The sequence below is a fragment of the Pipistrellus hanaki genome, assembly GCF_964339955.1.
Source record: "Pipistrellus hanaki genome assembly, chromosome: 3".
Taxonomy (NCBI): Eukaryota; Metazoa; Chordata; class Mammalia; order Chiroptera; family Vespertilionidae; genus Pipistrellus; species Pipistrellus hanaki.
The window spans coordinates 37,029,367-37,046,321 of record NC_140505.1 but is presented as its reverse complement, the minus strand read 5'-3'; the positions used below and the strand labels follow the sequence as shown (position 1 = coordinate 37,046,321).

General features: G+C 44.0%; 1 protein-coding gene and 1 pseudogene across 3 annotated transcripts in view; one reads left to right on the top strand and one right to left on the bottom strand.

Moving 5' to 3' along the window:
• Window positions 1-16,955, top strand: part of FARP1 (FERM, ARH/RhoGEF and pleckstrin domain protein 1) — a 276,447-nt gene that overhangs the window by 129,452 nt on the left and 130,040 nt on the right. The gene's annotated exons all lie outside the window — the stretch shown is intronic.
• Window positions 4,477-4,977, bottom strand: LOC311618556 (large ribosomal subunit protein eL32-like; annotated as a pseudogene). The gene has a single exon. The product of its transcript is annotated as a large ribosomal subunit protein eL32-like (transcript).

The following is a 16,955-nucleotide window of genomic DNA, read 5'->3' as shown; positions in this document are numbered from 1 at the left end:
CCCATCCCAGGTCTTCACTACCCTGTTGCCCATGCATGTCATGGGCTGTGCATATATGCATATAAGTTTTTTACTTATCTCTTCTCATCCCTCCAACCCCACATCGAGGTAATTCCGCCTGCTCTGTGCCTCCATGCTTCAGGTATTAAGTTGTTGGTCAGTTCATTTTGTTCACTAGATTCCACAAATAGAACTTTTGATCTTTAAATGACAGCAAATGAATATTCATTGTCAACTTCACATAGACAGACTACTCTTCATGCTAGAATGTGGGGCCTTGTGCTTTGTTTATTGTTTAGAATATAGTCTGCTTGCCCTCCAGGTGGATGCAACAGCCCCACCCCCTTACCTCTCCCTTCACCCCCCTCACCTCTCCACCCTCTGCGCCTCCCCTGCCCCCTCCCCCCCCCCCCAAAAAAAAAGACTGGATGTGGGGGACTCTCCAGGGCTCCATGCAGCTCAGCTAATCAATTGGAGCTAATTAGAAGTTGTGTTTGCCTTGGGTGGCGTTTCCGTAATTCTAAAACCTTGTCCAAATAACTGAGCCGCCAGTGAGCTTTAATTGTGTGCGCTTACACATCTGAGCCATCTGTGAGTGTGGTTTTGTGAAGCAGTTAGGTTGCAGGTGTGCAATAGAGATGAAGTAATGGCTTAATTATTTGGTGAAGCAGCAGGCATTTTTGGACCAGAGACTGGTTTCACAAACTTCCCAGGCTTTCTTCGTGCTATTTGTTCTTTGGAATTTTGACACAACCGAGAGAGAGGAGAGAATTATCGGGACTGCAGCCAGCTGTATGTACAGTAATTTTTAAAAGTCAGCTTGTTCCCCATTTGAATCATAAGGTCTGCCTGGCTCTCTTTTATTACTGCTGTGGGGCAGGGGCTTAGGACAGGGATGTGTGTTTATGGACTGTCTTGAAATGTAAGCAAAACTCAGATATGTGTATATATTTAGAGGGCGGAGGAGGCCTCTCTCTCTCTCTCTCTCTCTCTTTCATCAAATTCTCAGCAGGATATATGGAAACCCTTCCTCCAGGAGGAATGAGCGTATTGCATGTCTTCTGTTTCTTTGAAGTTGTCAGTGGTATCCAGGCGTTAAAGATAGATCGGGAATGAGTTGCTGGTCTTTCTCTACAGCATAGAAATAGATCTCCATTGGAAGCCCATTCCTTTCTAAGTTACCCGTAATCCTGTGTCTTGTTTGCCATCCTCCTATGCTATGCATTTGCATTTTGACCTTGACATTTCTGATGAAACCGGGCGGAAAGGTGGGAAATGAACCACAAAACAGGAAGTTAAGAGAAGAGGTGCCTAAAATTTTTGTAGGCAGCTATGCAGGTCTGTGATGGGAAGGCCCCCCCGATCCCAGAGGTGTGTGACATGATGGCCTTGAATGTACCCTACATTTCTGAGTGCCTGTCAGATACCAGGCCCTCTGTATATACTTCCATTTTTAGCCCTGATGTTGGCATTCTGAAGGAGGCTTGATTATCCGCATCTTACCAAGGAAATGGGAAGAAACCGTGACTGATGCTTGGGGACTGCAGTATGGGACTGCCTTGGGGTGGTCTCATCCCTGCACAGAGGTGGGGCCCAGGAAATATCTGTCAGATTTGACTGACTAGCATAGGAAACAAAAATCCCAAAGCGGCAGAAATAACCTCTTATGGTGCTGCACTTCCTGGTTTCTTTGCTTTGTGTCATCAGCTTGTATGAAAGATTCGGTCAGGATGCAATGATCAGCGTAATTCTCTATGGTTTCCCCGTGGTTTTCAATTAGTTGGAGTTCATTCTGCCCGCCGTCCCCAGGAATGTGGCAAACTCCTTGTTTTGTCTTTATCTGTGTTCTTGCTGTTGACCTTTTCATGCAGCCTTTTCTTCGTCAGCCGTTTACTCATTCTCTGGTTACGGGAACTAAGCGCTGTACAGAGAAGTTAAACACGGTTCCTGTCTGGCAGGAGCTTAGCACATCGTAAAGGAGTATTTTGTCTTTTCCGCACCATGGTTGGTACAGTAACGTAGGGCTTTACATGAGGTGAGTTTTACCGGCTATATTTCTTGCTATATTGCTGAAATATAAAGGTGCTAGCGAGCAGGCTTTGGGAATTAGTTTGGTCATATATAAGCCGGGTGTCCATGGAAGAGGTTTCAGACTCGGTGCTCAATGAGACTAGCACGTTGCAAGCGGAGCGAGTTGCCAAATGCAGAGGCGCCCTATGTGGATGCCATCTGGCTGGAAGGGTGGATGGGAAAGCAGAGGTTTGGTTGGGAGTGCAGGGAGCAGGCCTCGGCCTTCCAGCCGCCACAATTCACAACCTCAGATAGTCCTGATGATATTTTTAATTAAAAAAACAACACTAACACACAGCACATTCATTTATTTGAATTCTGAGTAAGAAAGTAATACCCATTTCTGTCTTAAAAGCAACAAAAGCTGAGCCCAAAGAAAGTAAAAAGAAGGAGAAGAAATGCTACCATGCATGGTTGAACATTGTTATAAAATGTTGGTGTCTGTTTTCTCTGTGTAGGATATCCTATTAATATTGACCTTTGCTCAAAGCAACCCTTTCTCTTTATACTATTCCTGTCATACTCTGAGAATAAAACAGTTACCAGCCAAGAGGCATAAAAGCTTCCTTCTGAAAGATGGATCCCAGCAGGTGAAGTGTATGGAAATGCAGAGGCTGCCTACTGACTGGAGGACTTTGACATTATGCATTCAAATGATTCCTTTCCTTTCCTATTCTACAGAGGACTTGTGAGGCAGGAACACTGTGTATAGAGTTATGCTCCTGGGTGGCAGCATGATTGCTAAAGAAGGAAAAACATTAATGAAGAGATTGGACTCAGAAGAACCACATTAAAGTCTTAACTTCTCCAGCAGTCAACTTGTAAACCTGAATTCACAAATTTTAAGAACTCTACACAGAAGGTCCGTCCTTCCTTCCTTCCTTCTTTCCTTCCTTCCTTCCTTCCTTCCGCAAGAAATGCAATTCTTTAATTACATTTGAGAGTTTAAGAAAATAAATAATAACCAAAGGTTGCTTGCTGGAGTGGATGTACAAATAAAATCATTGCTATTTTAATAACCAGTGCATATGATCCTGCTCTTTATTCTTTTTGAATTGTTCTTTGTTTACATGTTTTTCTTGTTGTCTCCTTCCCAGGTTACCTGCTGCTTTAAGTATAGAGTGCTAATCAGTTGGGACTAAAATGCTACAGAAGCATTGAAAATCCCCTCTATTGTTCTGATCTCATCTTTGAGTAGTCATCAACATTCTCTGAAGTAATCTTTTCAAGATTTGTTGATAAACTCCCTCTTGGTCCTCATAGTATGCCAAGAATGCCACCAAAGTGAGATTTTGACCACGTACTTTCCCAGCAGCACTGTGTCTCGGTTAAGATATTCATTAAGACAAAGGGAGTAGCTCTTTAGTTAGCAGGTGCCTGGAGTACCAGGAGAGCAGTCCACGCTGTCTTCCTGGTTTAGGTGATGACATGAGACTTTCCTGTAAGTCACTCGGCAGTCACTGGGAACACATGGACCCTGTGTCTCTCCAGGATTGGTAGTCACTGTCCAAACCACATCAGTCTTATTTTGAATAGGCTGTTCTTTGAATGGCAGTGAAGGGAGACAGCCAGATGTTCAGATCCCTTCTTCATAAAGCACCAGGATGTGTGTGCATGAAATTATTTTTGAGTGGGTTGGTATCCCGGAGGAAATTATTTAACCTAAATAGTAAACTCATGAACATACACAAAGTGTAGTTTGTAAATGTAAGCTCTTTCTGTGCTCTGACCATTGGCCTCCTCGGATCTGCCATCTCTACACTGGGGGACGGTGTCCCAGGGGAGCCACTCTTCCCTCTGTACTTTTTTTCTTTTTAAATAAAGATTGAACGGCATTATCAACACTACTTTGCTAAGCAAACAGTGGTTTTTGAATATTTATGATGGTCTTAAAATTCAGTCTTTTTTTTTGAAAAAAGACTTCTCCCAAAAATGTTGTCCTGGTCAGAACACTGTGCCATCCATGGCCTTTGGTTTCTGTGTTGCCACAAACTATGGATTCAGTAACCTTGGAGCGTTGCCCTTTAAGGGACTCGATTAACTTCTCCTAAACGATAGGGCCCTGGTTTAGATAACCTCCTGGGTTTCTCCAACCTGAAGTTCTATAGTTGGTCTAGATCAGGGGTGGGGAACCTTTTTTTTTTTGCCAAGAACCATTGGATATTTTTAATGTCTTCTGAGGGCTACACAAAATCATCCACTTAAAAATTAGCCTGCTATATTTGGTCAAACATTTAATTAACTCCTTGTGCTGCCCAAGACGATGGGTGGGGAACCCCCAGCCCTTGGGCCATATAAGGCCTGCGAGATCATTTGGTCTGGCCCTGTCAAGGCATTAGGGGTGAGTTAATTAAATGTTTCACCAAGTACAGCAGGCTAATTTTTTTTTTCCAGATGGCAAATTTTATGATTTTATTAACACAAATACAGTGTGTACACAATCTGTTTATTCATTTTCTTCGCTGCGCAGCCTGGCATTGGGATTGGTGACTCTGATGGCCAGCTGGGCTGCTCTTTCCACAATGGCTTTGCGGTTCTTTGAGGAGGCGTGAGCAATCTCAGCACAATGAGACTTATTGCACATCAGCAGCACTTCAGGTTCCTTGACATTATGCACCAGAAACTTCCGAAAGCCACTGGGCAGCATGCATTTTGTTTTCTTGTTGCTCCCATAACCATGTTGGGCATCAAGATCTGGCCCTTGAATCTTCTCCGCACCCTATTGTCAATGCCTCTGGGTTTCCGCCAGTTCCGCTTCATTTTGACCTATCGGTCTGACTGCTGCCAGATGAACTTCTTGGTCCTCTTTTTGACAATCGTGGGTTTCACGAGGGGTCTGAGGGCAGCCTTAGTGCCAAGCAGGAGATGGCTGCCACCTCCGTAGGCAGTGCCGAGGAAGAGAGCTAATTTTTAAGTTGATAATTTTGTATGGCCCACAAATGATGTTATAAATACCCAAATGGCCCTTGGCAGCAAAAAGGTTCCCCACCCCTGATCTAGATGAACCGTCGGTAACTGGGGGCCCTTTGGCTGTCTGAGACTGTTTTGGTTGCATCTAGTGCATACAGACCAGGGATGCTGCCGATCATCGTATAATACACAGGACACCCCGCCCACATACACACACACACAACAAAGAATTATTTACTCAAAACGCCAGCAGTGCCAAGGTTGAGGAACTCCCGTATGGAGAGAGCTAGAGGAGGTTCTGTGACCAGCTCCTGACCTTGCCCCTGCATTTCCTCTCTGTTGGGCTTACAGGGATCTCTCTGGTCCTCATGCCACTTTTATCATGCATTTGCCCTCCGACGCTTGCTTCTCGAGGTGAAGAGGCTGCAGAGCTTGCTTCTGGGAGAAGTCAGATGGGCGCCATTAAAGCAAACAGAGCGTCCATTGTGCGGTGTCGCTGGCGAATGTGAGAAGCCTGAGGTCACCACGTTTGTGGAGGTGTCGGTTTTCTAAGCCACGTTAAAAATGTGTGGCTCATTTTCTTCTCTCATTTAGTTTTCCTGGCAGTGACTTAGAAACTTGGCGTTTGTTTACTTTTCCATATTTCCAGTACATTCCGGGGACGTGGATTGTTAAAGGCTTAGCGTTTTCTAGAGGATAGGGTATCATTTAATCTTCCCAGGGGCTGATGCCTGAAGAAGAGAATGAACACGATTGTATAAACCTTCTGGTGGACTTTTTCAGGGAGAAAAACAAGCCAAGAGATGATGGTACATTGCAAACACACAGAGGCATACTTAAACCTGCCTGCCTTAAGGAGCACATGTTTTTATTGTTTGTTTATTTAAGTGCACATGTGCTCAGCGGCACATGGCTTGACCTCTTTAAAAAGCAGAAACTGAAAACTGTCCGCTGAGCAAAAGCGGGCGAGGGTGGGGAGATTGCCCAGAACAATCTGGTTAGTTAGGGTGACCCGATTTCACAAACAAAACAGATGGCCGGGCTGTTTTCTCTAAGGAAGCCCGAGTCCTTTTAAGAAATATCCTCAGTTTTGACCCTGTATGCTGACCCTCTCTGTACCCCTCCGTAACTCCTCTGCTGAGAAGTAGGAAGCAGAAAGGAACTTTCTATGCTTTGGGGTTCAGCAGCCACAAAAGCATGGTTCTACCAATTAGCTATCACTCTGGTAGAAAGCCATAATCAGACCTCCAGAATGACAGGACGAGTGCACTTCAAGATTCATTTCTGCACTTCTATATACGCTCCCATGAGGACCAAGTGCCACGCTGTGCTTGTCATTTTGTCTGTCTCAGCAAACGGATTTGTGTCTCACCTGCATTCCTCCATTCTGCCAAGTTGCTGCAATTCCCTCTCCCACCTGCACAGCACACACATTTTTAAAAAAGAATAGCTTTTTAGAGAGAAAAGAAAGGAGTTGTATGGGGGAGAGAAACACTGATGTGAGAAACACTGATTGGATGCCTCCTGAAGGTCCCCTACTGGGGATCAAGCCCACAACTTGGGCATGTGCCCTGACGGGGAATGGAACCAACAACCTGTGGGCGCTTGGGATGATGTCCAACCCATTGAGCCACATGAGCCAAGGCCACATTTGTTTTTTTCTTCTAACCACTGCAGTCTAGGAGTCAAAGATGATCACTTTGACTTTCCCTTACCACTTCTTCCCAACCACAGGCAGATCTAGTTTGCCAAGCCTCATCTTTTATGGGCATGCTCAGCAAGCACCTTCTATTTTCTCCGTAATGATTGTTCTCTGGACAGATAGGAGGAAAGGAAGGTGAAGAGTTAGGAGGAACTTCATGATCTTAATAGGGAAAAGATGGTCACACAGTCAGTTCTCAGCGATGGGAGGTTCTCTTCTTAGGATGAGGAGGAGGTAGCCTGGTAGATAGTAAGCCCTCAGGACTGGGGTAGAGGCGGGAGGAGTCTGAGCTGCAGCTGGTGGGTGTTTTGAAATCAGTGAAGTCAGCCCACTTGGGTGAATGAGAGAAGAGGTGTTGAGCAGACCCTAGTGTGGTAGGTAGTTTCTGAGAAGAGAATTGAGAAGAGGGGTAATCTGCTCAAAGTCTGGGGGTGACCAGCTGGCCCCTGTGGAGTTTTTAGGTTTCTCTTGGCTGTGCTTTCTGGGTAGCAGGCTCTTTTCGATCCTAAAGGGAATATCAAGAAAATGTACCTCACAAACACTATGCGAAGCGAAGGAAGCCAGGTACAAATGTCTACCTATGTGGCTTCCATTCGTAGGAAGAATCTGGAAGTTTAAGGAGGCAGGAAGCAGACGGTTGTCCAAGAATGGGAGCAGGAATTGACTGCAAATGGGCTTGAGGAGCGTTTGGGGTAGACGGAAATGTTTTATAACTGGATTGTGGTGATGTTTGCACAACCTTGTGAATGGACTAAAAGTCATTGAATTGAACTCTTCTAATGGCTGGATTTTATAAGATTTAAATTATATTTAAATGAAATTTTACTTTCATTGGGTTTTGATGTTGGCTTGTGGGGAGGAGTTGAGTAACCTACAAAAAGGTTTATATGGCCCAACTGGTGTGGCTCACTATTTGAACGTCCATCTATGAACCAGGAGGTCACGGTTCTATTCCCAATCAGGGCACACTCAGGTTGTGGACTCAATCTCCAATGTGGGGTGTGTAGGAGGCAGACAATCATTGATTCTCTCTCATCATTGCTGTTTTTATCTCTCTCCTCCCTTCCTCTCTGAATTCAAGGACAATATTTTTTTAAAAAGATTTATATGGTATGGACTCAGTCCCCATTATGTTAATTCCAATTTTGGGAAACTAGACTATGGACCATGCTATTGTCAGTTGGAACCTTTCAATAAAGTCCTATTCTGAATTTGCTCCCTCAGCTTCAGTACATAGACCTTGTATAATTCTCATTTCATTTTCTGAAATACTTAATATAAAAAAAATTCATAGTTCATTTGAATAGACAGAGAAATCTCAGTAATTTGGATAATGGAATTTACCCAAATTAATAACATCTGTATGTGTGAAAGGAGTGAAATTTTCTAGAATCTCAGGGTTGGAAGGGACTCTAAAGGCTAATAGCTAAAAGGCAGACACTGTAAAACAGCGGATTAATAAAAAAAAACAAATCAAAGAATCTGGAGTGTCTTCGACTAGCAGATTGAAGACTGACAGAACTAACGAATGCCCCTTTAATTAGAAGGTTCCCTCCATCAGAGTTCATGCAGTATTTGACCACAGTGGTGGTCTCGTTTAACCGGGAGTCTCCTTCCCCTGGGTATTTAGATAACTCCTGTGTTGACTTGGGGGAATGCTGTGATTATTAGCCAGGCTGCTGAAGTCGCTGCAGGTCTGGTGAAAACAAGATATATGCTTCCCTTCTCCTATCTCCACCCATGGATTCCTTTTGATATGCAACCAGTGTGGGCTGCGCCTCCTTCCAGAAGCTTCTCTTGCTCTGCTGGACTTGATTATTGAAGCCAACGGCATTACAGCTGTTGGGATAGGACTTTCTAGCTGTTGAATTGAAGGATCTTGTTTTTACCCATATTCACCAGGAGTTTTTCTTGTATGATTTTTATCTAAGGACTGGGTGGGCAAAATAAATAAATAAATAAATAAATAAATAAATAAATAAATAAATAAAATTTTATATATTTTATATATTTTTATATATATCAATAAATATATTTTTATATATTTAATTTTATATATACAATACACCTCTCAGTGATTGTTCATTCCTCATAGGATATTTATATATATTTAATTTTATATATATTTTTATATATTTAATTTTATGTATTTAATTTTATATATATTTAAATACATATATATATTTAAAGGGTTGTACGGTAGATTATAAAAGGCTCTTTTGAAATGACATACATTCTTTACACTGATGTGTAGACTCACGAACTAATAGCAAGACTGTGCTTTACACAGTTTATTCCATTTCCAATTAACCAGTTAAATGCCACACGTTCAAAACAGAAACCATCCCGCTTGTGTCTATAGACGTTTATGGCGTACGAAGGGCTGAGTGTACTATCACCTGAATTGTGTTTTTGGGAGACTGGTGATATTTGACCAAACCATGGTACCTGAAATTGGTACATATCAATTGCACAGTGTGGTGGCTGCCTGTGTTCTTACAAATGTGGGGAAGGGACAATTACTGAAGGTGAGGAAGAAGGGGGAGAAACAGTGCAAATCTCAGAGAAGCTGTGATTAAGCTAACATAGTCACTGGCTAATTGTGGAGAATCAAACTTTGCAAACGATGGGCAGAGTCTAGTCATCCTTCGAATAACGAACATTGGTTTTCTTTTATAGCTTTATTCTTCGTTTATAAATTGTGGCTCAACAGCTTAGGAAACTGGCAAAAAGCAGAGGTTTAGAATTTTACTTATAAGCATGAACTTTTTTTTCTCAGAGGCTGTTTTGGCTAATATACAGTTAATGATTTTTGAATCAGGGTAGGAATTTTACAAGACTTACAAAAATTGAATTTGAATACCTCACGCAGATCATGTTATGGATTGAATTTATAGAACTAATTCCTATTGGAAGTCATTTCTTTCCCCGCTGAACACGTCCCTTGTCCTGGGTCCGTAGGGCCCATTTCCTGACCTTTGACATCTTCTCCACCTCATTGGCTGACTCCTTCCCTGACACCCCACGTGGGGTGCCCCTGGGTTCTGACCTGACACTTGCTCTCACCCCCCAGGCTTCACATCTCAGAGATTTCCACACCATACACAACAACTGAATTAACACCACTGTCTGATCTGTATCCTCTTTTCTTCAAGGCTACACCAACTCCCAGTGCCTCTCCTGCTAAATAAATCTCATATCTATTTCCTCTCATTTATTATCTCTGTTGCTGGTGACTGTTAGGGTTGCCGAAGGAGGAATGCAAGAGGCCAAAGTGGTAAGGGATTGTAAATTTACTAGAGGCCCAGTGCACAAAATCTCGTGCACCGGTGAGGGGAGGTCCCTCAGCCCGGTCTGTCCCTCTTGTAGTCCGGGACCCCTCGGGGGATAGCCAGCAGTCAGACATTCCTCTCACAGCCCAGGAGCCCTCGCTCCTTACTGACCACCTGCTAGCTGTTTCTTACCGCTTGGCTCGCTGCTCCTTAGCACTCGGAGGGCTTGGCTAAGTGGAACTCCCCCTGTGGGAGCACACTGACCACCAGGGGGAAGCTCCTGTGTTGAGCCTCTGCCCCCTGGTGGTCAGTGCAAGTAATTGCAGCCGGTTGTTTCGCTGTTAGGTCTATTTGCATATTAACCTTTTATTAGGTAGGACTAGGTCATCTGGATACCAGATGGGCTGAGCCCTCAAATGGCACCAGCTCCCAAAGATAGGATGTCAGAGGTTTTTAAAGGACTCTAGGTGGGCTTTTTCTGGGCAGAGAATTCTCTGCATGCGTTTGGATTCCTGGAAAGTCTGGAGGGGAGAGAGAATGTCCGTTGTGAAGAGCCTTAAAGGTCAGTTCCCAGGGGAAGGGAATATCGATTCAATTATTTGATCAGACCTCTCAGTGACCTCTGTTTAGTTCTTTAGATCAGCCGACAGGAAGTGATGAGACCTGTTTTCCTTACGTTTTCGTGTGCCCTCTTTCTTCGCCATTATCATATCCTCTGCCAGAGTTTCTAAATCCCAAATCTGATCATGTTATGCTCTTACAATACACCTCTCAGTGATTATTCATTCCCCCACAGGATATCATTCAAATTACTTGGCAGGGCAAAGATTCTTTACAATTTGATGCTGATCTAACTTCCTGCCTAATTCCCTTCCTCCCCCCTTTTGCATGTTTTGTGCAAGTTCACATTTCTCAGCTTTGGGACAGTCTTCCCCTGGCCTTGGACCTTCCTCCCTCCCCTTCCTCAGACAGACTCCTGTCTGTGGGTTTCCTGGGCTCTGACACCCACAGAATCCGTCATAACGGTTCCTTCCCCTGTGTTTGCAGCCCACACCACATTCCTTGAGCACATACATTCCTTGAGTTGTATTTTGCTTTGGTTATGTGGCTTTTCCCAAAGGATTGTGCAAAGGCCTCTAGGACAGTTAACTGCCATGTCTGCATTCGTCACATAGTGAGCATTTCGTAAATATTTAGTTATTGAGTTGGTTTCAAGACCACTGCTCTCCCGATGCTCATTTGGGGCTGGTTAGGCCTAGAGAACCAAGTTAAAGGACATCCTTTGTTAGTCCAGTAGTTGAGAACTGTGACTTGGAGAGACTGGCAAGTCTGGTCCCCATTTAGATGCTATGGAATGAATCATGTAGGAAGGATGGTGGATAAAGATAGAAGGTAGGGTTACAGGCTGGCCAGTATAGCCCAGCAAGCCACATGTTGCCAGGGAGCACTTGAAATGTGGCCAGTCTATAATGAAATGTGCTGTGAGTGTAAACTCCACACTTGATTTCAGATTTAGTACTCCCTGCCCCCAAAGTAAAAACAGTTCAATTTTAAAATATTGATTTTAATGTTAAAATGGTAATAATTGAATATATTGGATTAAATATACTATATTAAGATTAATTAGGGTTGTTTTTTTTTTTAAATTCTCACCTGAGGATATGTTCATTGATTTCAGAGAGATAAGAAAGGAGAGAGGAAGAGAGGGAGGGTGGGGCACTGATGTGAGAGAAACATTGATTGGTTGCCTCCCATGCTCACCTAGACCAGGACTGAACCCATAACCTGTGTATATGCCCTGACGGGAAATCAACCCACAATCTTTTGGTGTATAACACCCAACCAACTGAGCCACCTGGCCAGGACTCATCAGGGTTTGTGTTTTTTTTACTTTGAAAAATATTATTACTAGAAAATTTTGTGTCTCTATATCTCTCTCATACAGCTGGGCTAGAGAGATGCCATAGGAATCAGAAGGATCAGGGACATGATAAACGAAGGACAGATGCTTTAAAAAGAATCAAGGGGAAAGAAAGGGAATTGGGTGGCCCTGTTTGGCAGAGTGAGAATGACAGATACTGTGAGAAGTTCAATGGAAGACAGAGAACACTGGATGATAGGCACTATTGTGGATGAGGAGTGTGGAGCATAACCTATACCCATGGTTAACAAACTACGGCTCTCGAGCCACATATAGCTCTTTGGCCCCTTGGGTATGGCTCTTCCACAAAATACTACGGCCTGGGTGAATCTATTTTGAAGAAGTGGCCTTAGAAGAAATTTAGTTTGGAAAATTTGGCTCTCAAAAGAAATTTCAGCTGAAACTGGTTTGGCTCAGTGGTAGAGCGTCGGTCTGGGGACTGAAAGGTCCCGGGTTCGATTCCGGTCAAGGGCATGTACCTTGGTTGCGGGCACATCCCCGGTAGGGGGTGTGCAAGAGGCAACTGGTCGATGTTTCTTTCTCATCGACGTTTCTAGCTCTCTATCTCTCTCCCTTTCTCTCTGTAAAAAATCAATAAAATATATTTTTTTTTAAAAAAGAATAGAAAGAAAGAAATTTCAATCGTTTTACTGTTGATATTTGGCTCTGTTGACTAATGAGTTTGCCAACCACTGGCCTATACTATAGGCAGTCCCTCACCTAAAACAGGCAAACAGTGCACAGACTTGATTTCTTCCCCTCATGAAGTCATACTTAGCATACTTAGAGAATGAAGTAAGCAGAAAGGAAAAAACATATTCATCACCCATAGTTCTAGTCTTCAGAAAACAGTCCCATTAAACCTTGGTTTAACACCATCTTTCATATCACTTTCTGTGTTTCTTTGCATTTTATATTTTGGGTTTTTTTTATGCAAATGGGACCATTCTTTATATATACTACTCATAATCTACTGTTTTGTTCCACTTCATAGGCCATTTATTTTCCCATAGGTGCCTTAAATTTAAGATAATTATTGCCGGGGTACAAAGAAAAATAAAGATAGAAAATGAATGTATTTCCACCGTGCAGCGTGTTTGGTTCCTTCCGGCCAGGTTTTCGCCTGTTGGGTGGCAGCAGCTTTGACATAGATCCGGGTCCATTCGTTTGGGAGAGGCAGGTCACCGCCGGGCCCCCTCAGGAGCTGCCCGGTTAGTGGCATTCCCTCAGTTCCACTGCTGAAAGTCTTTCTCCTTCTGAGAATTATAGCTATAGATTATAGTACACCTGAATATCAGTAAGTCGATTCGAGATGAAGCAGACAGCCCTAGCCAGTTTGGCTCAGTGGATAGAGTGTTGGCCTGTGGACCGAAGGGTACCAGGTTCGATTCTGGTCAAGGGCATGTACCTGGGTTGCAGGCTCAATCCCCAGCCCTAGTTGGGGTAACCAATCAATGGGTCTCTCTCACATCAATGTTTCTCTCCCTTCCACTATCTCTAAGAATCAATGAAAGAATATCCTTGAGTGAGGCTTAGCAAAAAAAAAAAAAAAAAAAAAGATGAAGCGTACACCATCATCAGTATGCTAGAGGCCCCTGTGCACTGGTAGGGTCCTTAGCGGCTACCTGCTGCCTGCTGGAGCTTCTCTGCCTTCCCCCGGCTGGTCCCACCCCCTGGTTGAACTCCTGGATGATCCCGGACACCCCCCCCCCCTCGTGGAGGGGACAATTTGCATACTATCTTTTTATTATATAGTATACAGCTCTGCACACATCTAGGCACAGCTGCTTAACGGGACCCAGAGCACATTACATTGAGGAATCGGAACTAAAGTAATTTTTTTTAAATTCCTATTCTTAATAAAAATTTTAGTTACTATTTTACTAATTCATAGGTTTTGTAACATGGAGGCTCCAATCTGACATTTGAAGGTGGAGTGCATAATCAGTTATAAATAGAAAAACTAAAAATTTTAAACAATAGGAAGAATTGGTACCTGCAAGCATTGTGCAGTTAGACCAGTGGCTGAACTGGTTATGGGTGAAATGGGTCATAATGTAGAGTTTTCCCAAATAGTGACTTTCTCTCTCAAGAAATAGAGTAAACAATTTAAGTATACACCCAAATTGTTTGTTGAGGTTTTTTCTTTGTTTGAAATTTCCCTTTTGAGAAGAATCTCAGTTCATACTACTTCCTACTCTGTCCTTCTTTCAAGGGGGTGAGAGTCATCCTTGCGACAGGGGATCCATCTGTCCTTCCTCCCAGTTACCCGAGGAGGAGAGGTGTAAGTGCAGGCGGTGGCATTCCCAGAAATTGCCCGGGTTCTGGGAGTGGGACATGGACTCCGTTTTGAAGACTGTGGAAGACAGGGAGGCAGGTAGAGAGGAAGTTCAGGAGACTGGCTTATATACTCCTTAATAATATCAACGACAGATACAATTACAGCAGAAACAATAATAGTCAGCTACCGGAACAGTGCTGTTATTGAACTCCCACTGAAGGTCTGGTGCCCTACAGTGAACCTTCCACAAGTGATAGGTTTTTTGTTATTGTTGTTGTTGTTTGTTAATCCTTGCCTGAGGATATTTTTTTCACTGATTTTTTTTTTTTTTTTGAGACAGAGGGAGAGAGAGAGAGAGAAACATCCATGTGAGAGAGACACATTGATTGGTTGTCTCCCACAGGTGCCCTGGCCTGATCGGGACAGTGGATGGAACCTGCAACCCAGATATGTGCCCTTGACTGGGAATCGAACCTGTGACTCTTCCACGTGTGGACCAATGCTCTAACCACTGAGCGTACCAGCCAGGGCTACATGTGTTAGTCTTAACCTTTACAACAAACCTGCCAGGGAAGTTGTATGATCTTTGTTTTACAAATGATGAAACCGAAGCCCCCCAAAGGACCATGTCTTATCCAGGTGAGATGGCTGCAGAGTGGTGAGGTGAGGTTAATCCCAGGTTTTCACCAAAAGGAATGTGATTGCCCAAGTACCAGCAGGTCTGAATCCCTCACTTCCATCCCCTACCTCTGTTTGCTCCATGCCAGGGCAGTGAATTTTGGCCTTTGAGATGCTGAGCATCTTTTAGTTCCATGATAAGCACTCTGAGCCATTTCCTGCCAGTTGAGAGGGAGGAAAATTGACAGGTGGCTTGTCAGGTGTGTGTGTGTTAGTGAAGTGGTGGCTCTTAAATGTAATTCCAGTGATTTGCTAGGTAACCTTTTTTTTTTTTTCTACTTTAAAAATCTCTCTTTCTAGAGGAATTTTAAAGAGCCTTTGAAATGTATTCCTCAACTCCCCAGAGAACTGTAGTTTGAAAAGTAAATGTGGATGACAGGACTGGACTTCCATCTTGGGGTTTGCCTTGCATGCCATAGAAGCGCCGTTTTTAAGATGATCTTTGCTAAGCCGCCCAGGTTCGTGTTTGCTCTCCAAATTGTACAGATGAGAAGTGAAGAAGGGTAGATTTCTTCCAGCCTTTTAGTTCTAATTTTGATGACATGTGAAGAAATTTTGGAATGCTTTCTTCATTTGAAAGGAGGTTAAGGTCACTCTGGAATAATTAATCCACCCAGTTGTGCCAGGGATGTTTTGTTTGTTTGTTTGTTTTAAGGTAGGAGGATTTGGAAGATGGGGCATTATTTATAATAGAAAAAAAAATCCCCACAAGTATTATTTGCATAAAAACAAAAGTAAAGTTGTTCTTTTAAGAAATGAGTACATTTTGACACAGAACAGAGCTGAATGCAGCTGACCTTCATTCTTGGGTTGCTCTTGAATTTGGCCAACACAGGGCTCTGCCTGCCTTCACTCTCAGCCACCGTGACCGGCTTACTTGATATATTTACATTGTTATTTCTGCCTGCATTACAGACATAATTAGACAGAACGGCAGGAGGAAGAATGGGCAGGACTTTTCATGGGAAAACAGCCTGAGGAAGAGAGGCCATTGGGATTGAATTTTGCCTCCTCCCCACAAAGGCATGCTGCAGGCCTAACCCTGGGACTTACAAATCTGACCCTCCTTGGAAAAGGTGACTCTATTTGCAGATGTGATTAACATGTCAGTACAGATGGCATCACACTGGCGTGGGGTGGGTTCTTAACCCAGCTTGACTCGTGTCCTCATGAGAGAGGCACACAGGGAGAAGAGTGCCACGTGAAGGCGCAGGCACATGGGGGGAAAGCCGCGGGAAGACAGAGGCAGAGATCCAAGGGGCGTGTCTGCAAGCTGAGGAGCACCCAGGGCTGCCAGCCACCCCCAGAACTCCGGGACAGTATGGGACTGGCTCTCTCTCACAGTCTCCAGGAGGAACCAGCCTTGATTTCACACGTCTGGCCTCCTGAACTGTGATAGAATACATGTCTGCGCCTCTAAACCACCCACTTCCCGGTACTTTGTCACAGTAGCCCTAGGAAGTAGATTTTGCAGGCCTGGACCCTAGGCTGCTGCGGGCACTTATTCTTCTCTCTCTCTGTGGTACCCAACATTCCCCTCGCCCTCCCAGGTTTTAGGTACCTGCCCTTCAGCACGAGTCTAGCATCGTTCCAGCAAACAAAGGGGAAGCACCCTTCAGAGAAGGAAATAGAGAAGACGTCACCTAGCATAGCATCGGGAAGGGTCGAGGCAAAGAATCGACCTCCCTCCTCTCTGCTTACACTTTGCCCGCCTCTCCCCGCCCACCAGAAGTCATGATATTTCACTCTGAGAAAAAAGAATATCCTTCTTGCGAGTCATCGTAGCCTAAACAAAGACTGGATGTAGGATGGAGGGGACACTTTCTGACAACTCCTTCACCTCTTTGCCCTAAGACTTCCCAAGTTCCCAGGCCTCCCCACGGTTCAGTGTCTGTGTGTATAATGAACTGAGTCTACTGGTAAGCTCCTGTGTGGTGGTGTGTGTGCATGGAGCCAGGTCGGGCCAGGTGGAGGCTAGTACTAGTAGGCTTGATTTGAACCCTCTCTCTTCCGTGCATGATACGGAGGCGCTTATATAACTTAAGTTGTCCTCAGTAACAAAGTAGAGGGAATCAACATTTTCCCAAGAGACTACTATATATGTGGTACTCTGATGGGGAC